This window comes from Vulpes lagopus, chromosome 7 (assembly GCF_018345385.1).
Source record: "Vulpes lagopus strain Blue_001 chromosome 7, ASM1834538v1, whole genome shotgun sequence".
NCBI classification, from domain to species: domain Eukaryota; kingdom Metazoa; phylum Chordata; class Mammalia; order Carnivora; family Canidae; genus Vulpes; species Vulpes lagopus.
The window spans coordinates 7,194,232-7,200,437 of NC_054830.1; positions in this window are offsets into that span (position 1 = coordinate 7,194,232).

Genomic DNA, 6,206 nt, shown 5'->3' on the forward strand with positions numbered 1-6,206 from the left:
AGCCATGGATTCAGGATTACACTCCATGCGTAAGTGGCAGAGAGAGGCCTTGGACTCTGGTCTGAGACTGTGTCATGTAACAAGAGTCAAAACAAATACTGATTGAACACCTGTTACAGGCAGACTCTGGTCTAAGCATTGCACACCCATTAACGCCTTTCCCTCTCCAGGTAACTCTTTGAGACAGGGACTGTTTTCTTCCAATGCTGTAAGTGAGAAGACGGAGGCATGAAAGTGTGCATATCTTCCTGGAATTCCTGGTAACCAAGTTCCTCTTTTGATCCCAATCCCTGTTTGTTTAGAAATCCTAATGTGTGTTTCAAGCTCCTGTTTTTTTCTGAATGTCATTATCATGAAGTCAGATAGGAAAATAAGTAGTTCTTTGTCATGATGAGCACCGGATATTGTATAGATGTGTTGGATCCCTATATTGTACACCTGACACTGATATGACCCTGTACGTTAATTAACTGGAGTCTAAATAAAAACTTAAAAAAAAAAAAAAAAAAGAAGAAGTTCAAAGGACAAAGATCTCAAGGGGCACCTGGGTAGCCCAGCCAGTTAAGCATCTTACTCTTGAAAATATCAGTGAGGGTGACAAAACATGAGAGACCCCTAACTCTGGGAAATAAACAAGGGGTGGTGGAAGGGGAAGTGGGCGGGAGGGGGGGGGGACTGGGTGATGGGCACTGAGGGGGGCACTTGGCAGGATGAGCACTGGGTGTTATGCTATATGTTGGCAAATTGAACTCCAATAAAAAAATTAAAAAAAAAAACAAACATCTTACTCTTGATCTTTGGGTTGTGTGAGCCGGAAGCTTTGCCTTGGGCTCCATGCTGGGCTCGGAGTCCACTTAAAAATTAATTAATTAATTGATTAATTGATTAATTAAACAAAGGACAATGATCTGGAAAAAATATCCATCAGATTTAATGAGAGTTATCCCAGGCACAAGGACAATGAAGAGTTATCATCTTTTCATGTATTATTATTTTGAATGATACATGAAGACACTCTAGCAAACGGATTCCCAAGAAAACAGATATATAGAAAGGAAAACGTGATGCCCCCCAGCTCAAGCCCCCACAGGATTCCCCTCCCCAGGAACCAGAACTAACCACACTTTGCATGTCCCCTGTCCCCTTTCCTCCACACCAATGGTCACAGACAAAACCATAACTTAAGGTTTTGTTTTCCTGTGTACATAGACTTCCTCTTTCCAAATCAAACATTTCTTAATGCTTAACTTCTTTGCTTTTTCTTCTTTTTTTAGATTTTATCTATTTATCATGAGAGATACAGAGAGAAAGGCAGAGACATAGGCAGAGGAAGAATTTTTTTTCTTTTAGTACAAGCACACTATACTTTTGTAATCAGAGAAAGAAAGGGCAGAGTGTCCTATTTTGGTGTGGAGAGCTCTCCACAATTTTTGAAATTTCAAAATGTAAAATACAAAGAGATGAAGTCGTCTGGGATGGCCCAGAGCTCAGGATCTGGTGCAGGCACCTCATGCACTTTCCCAATACTTTCCCTGTGAGCTTTCTGGAACACAGAGTCAATGATTAACTGCATGGTTCTGCTGCCAGCAACACACACAGGGGCCACCCGCTCAGGACTGGAACAGGGGACTGTCTTCCCACAGGCCACACGTTAGGAAAAGCAACATAAACCAAGGTGGTATGGTAATAAAAATAGCTACATGCTCCTTGGAAGGTTACTATTTGCTTTGTATCCTCTAAATCAGCACAATCTCATAAAATCGTAAGACAAACTACATATGAAATTTTACATTTTCTGGTCGTAAAAAGAAACCACTGAGGGGCACCTGGGTGGCTCAGTGGGTTAAGTGTCTCACTTCCACTCAGGTTGGGATCTCAGGGTCCTGGGATGCAGCCCAGCATCTGGCTCTGCACTCAGCAGGAAGTCTGCTTGTCCTTCTCCCTCTGCCTCCCCTCCCATGCATGTGAAAGCTCTCTCTCTGTCTTAAAAAAAAAAAAAAAAGAAAAGAAAAGAAAAGAAAAAGAAAAAGAAAAAGAAAAAGAAACCAGCAAAATTATGATTTTATTTAGCCCACCATATCCAAAATATTATCACTTCAACATGTAAAAATATTTAAAAGCCAATGATGGGCTATCTTACCTAAATCTTCGAAATCGGTGTGCATTTGACACTGACAGCACATCTGGATTAGGATCTGCCACATTTCAAGAGCACTAATGCCACATGTGGCCGATGGTTGGCTACCCCGTCAGACAGCGTAGGTTAACGTGGCTTATCCATATGCAGTCATGGAAACTTCACAACTCTATTCCCATTTCAGAGATAGGGAAACTGAGCCCCAGAAAGGTTAAGCAAGAGTCAACAATTGACTCAAACCCTTACTGGTTCCAAAGTGTACCCCTTGACCTGTATACTTCCTGTTCTCAACTCTAGCTTGAAGGTGTGTCGTGCTCAGCGGGCCTGCATTCACGCCTATAAGCTGGATGCCTTGCATACTTTGCTTAATCATTCTGAAACTCAGATTTGTCATCTGAAAAAGGGATAGTGACACTGAAGTCACAAGGCAGAGGAATGAATGGCCCAAAGCCCTGAGCACACCCCACAGAGAGCCAGGCACCTGGTGAGCCCTGGATACATTCCGGGTATTTTAGCCATTGCAATTTTTCCACTTACTGAATTCATCCAAGCAGAGACCCAAACATGTTACCCAACCTTTGTACATAATGCATTCCTGGAAATGTGTTTGAAGCTGATTTCGCAAAACTCAAACAATAGATTTCTTTGCTGTAAAGAACATCCCATTTACTAAGGACTAAGCAAAGTATGAAATTCCAAACTACTTATCATTTCTCTCTCTCTCTCTCTCTCTCCCTCTTTTTAAAGATTTTATTTATTTATAAGTGAGAGCCACAGAGAGACACAGGCAGAGGGAGAAGCAGGCTCCGTCCCAGGAGCCCGATGCGGGACTGGATCCAGGATCACGCCCTGAGAAAAAGGCAGACGCTCAACCGCTGAGCCACCCAGGCGTCCCTCACGAACAAGGGATGCCCTCACGTATAGTTTAGAGATTTCCTGTTGGGCAGCCCGGGTGGCTCAGCGGTTTAGCTCTGCCTTCAGACCAGGGCCTGATCCTGGACACCCAGAATCGAGTCCCACATTGAGTCCCACATCAACTCCCACATCAGGTTCCCTGCATGGAGCCTGCTTCTTCCTCTGCCCCTGTGTCTCTGCCTCTGTCTCTCTCTCTCTCTCTCTGTCTCTCATGAATAAATAAATAAATAAATAAATAAATAAATAAATAAATAAAATCTTAAAAAAGAAATAAAAAATTTTAAAAATAGAGATTTCCTGTGTCCGCACACCTCCAACTCTGGGCATCCCCAAATTTCTTCATTTGGCTAAACTGAGGGGAAATGGGCTAGATTATGAAAAGCACACACGTGCTCCATTTGCATTCATTTCCTCCACAATTAAACTGGTCACTCAGCTTAACCCTCAAAGGATCCGGATGGAAGATCTGTTTCTTTTGGCATGAGCTTCCCTTCCCTCTACTGGCGCAACGTAATGGACCAAACCGCTACCCATCTTTGTGCACCCAGGCTGCACCTCTTCAACTAGGAAACTCTTATTCACTCTTCAGAGAGACCTAGAGTAAGTTCCCGAACCTGTTTTCCCATTTGTAATAATATCACCCTCTTGATGGGGTTGCTGAGAGATCACATGAAATACCTAGTTTCAAACACTTGACACAGTGTTTCACAGCATTAGGATTTCAGCTCAAGGGGTACCTCCTCCAGGAAGCCCTCCCTAACCGCACTGCCCAGATCAGATTCCCATGTTATTCTATCTCATGGACCTCTCCGTGACTCTTTTTTAGCATATATCATAAATAGAATAATTACTTGTGATATCATCTGCTTTGTGTTTCTTTTGACCATTAAGACCATTAAGCTCTGGGAGGGCAGAAATGGTGCCCAGCACCATGCCTGCCAACACGGGAGGCACTTGATGCAGGTCTATCAAATTAACAAAAGTGATGAGGGAGCAGAAGGCTAGCTGAGGACCAAGCGGAAGCTGACACCCCACAACCTTCCCGCCTCCCCCTCCTGGGGAGAGTACCTGTGACATTCCTCCGGGAAACTTCCAACTATCCTAATGTTAATGCTTTGCTAGCATACTTAGCTTGATAATAGCAAGGCCTCTGGTGTCCTGAGGGTCCTCTTTAGCATATGAAAGTCCTTTTGGACACCTCTCTTTTTCCCAACCCCAGAGTATATAATTAATTGCTCCTCACAGCCTCAGGCCTGCTCTTTCTGCCCATAGGTCCTGTTCTGGTGCTTTACTAAAACGACCCTTTTACACCAAAGAATTTGTTCTTGGCCGATGGCTCCGGACCTCACTCCACCAAACCTCACCTTACGTTCAAAAACTACATCAAATGGATAGCTCAGTAAGGGCTCAGTCTTTGACTCAATTATACCAACATATTAGAGTCTACATTTTTTTTAAATTTATGTATTAGAGAGAGTGAGTTGGGGGGACGGGGCAGAAGGAGAAGAAGGGAGACAATCTCAAGCCAACTTGCGGCTTGAGCGAGCCCCAGAGCCCGCCTTGGGGATCAGGATGTGAGTTGAAATCAAGAGTGGGACACTTAGGGCAGCCCTGGTGGCTCAGTGGTTTAGTGATGCCTGCAGCCTGAGGTGTGATCCTATAGTCCTGGGATCAAGTCCCGCATCAGGCTCCCTGCATGGAGCCTGCTTCTCCCTCTGCCTGTGTCTCTGCCTCTGTGTGTGTGTGTGTGTGTGATGAATAAAGGAATAAAATCTTTAAAAAAAAAAAAAGAGTGGGACACTTAACCAACTGAGCCCCCACATTGGGGTACCCCCCGAGGCTACTTCTTATCACTGTCATCAGCACATCTATTTTCTCCCCATCCACACCTTTCTATAAAGACAAAAGATAAAATGCAGTAATGCTCAGACCGTTGCACAAACAGGCTGCCCTTGGCCAGGCCAAGATGGCCACAAAGCTCAGAGAACCCCACAAAGCTCAGAGAACTGTTGGTGGGTAAGCAGCGCCCCCATGTGACCGCTGGAAACGTTGGTTTCTCTCTCCATCTACAGTTGGGCCAACATTCAGTATACTCCGGTTGTATCTTCTGTTTGTCCTTCCTAATCAACTGCCCTCAGGGGCTGATAGCAAGGCTGGCTCCCTTGCTCCCCTTGCCTTGCGGTGGAGCCAACGAGAGGCTCCAGCAGGAGATGGGGGTATGGGAGCGGCAGGTGAGGTCTTGATCTCCCTCTCCCTGAACGGAAGCCAGGTCCGGCGACTGGATTTTAACATCCAAAAGGTGGCAGTGGAAGTGATGCTGTGTGACTTCCGACACTAGGTCATAAAAGATGCAACTCCAAGTCCCACCTGGCTTTTCTTCTCTTGTTGGATGGCCCGCCCTAGGGAGGCCAGCTGCCAAGTAGGGAGTACATTCGAGCAGCCCGAGTAGGGAGGAACTGAGGCATTCCCACCAACAACCAGCACCCAACAACCAGCACCCACCAGCCAGCCAGGTTGAATGAGCCATCTTGGAAGCAGACCCTCCAGCCTCAAACATTCAGGTGACTGCAGCCCTGGCCAACATCTTGACCACAATATTTCTGAGAGACCCTGGGCCAGAAAGCCCAGCAAAAGCATCCCTAGATTCCTAATCCACAAAAAAACTATATGAGACAGTTCGATGCTCAGTGCCTGGAATGGTGCCTGGCGCAGAGTCAGAGCTCGATATGATGGCCCATCACCGTGAGCATCTAGCAGATCTGGGGATGCCTGGGTGGCTCTGTCAGTTAAACATCCCAACTCTTGGTTGCATCTTAGGATGTGATCTCCAGGTTGTGAGATCTAGCCCAGTTCCGGCTCACACTGGGTGTGGAACCTGCTTAAGATTCTCTCTCTCCCTCACCCTCTCCCCTCTCCCCCTGTTCAAAGGCTCACTCTCTCTCTCTCTAAAAAAAGAAAGAAAAAAAAAAGAATCTAGCAGATCCGGTTCATGTCGGAGCTGGATCAGTTTCCCACCTGTTTCCTACTGGCTTGTCACCCATCCTGGCTGCGACCTCCTCGTCACTGGTAAGTGGTGATTATGTACTATATATCACAGATACCGTGTATGACAAGAGAGCCCCTCCACACCTCCCCACCTCCTTCAGTATAAAAT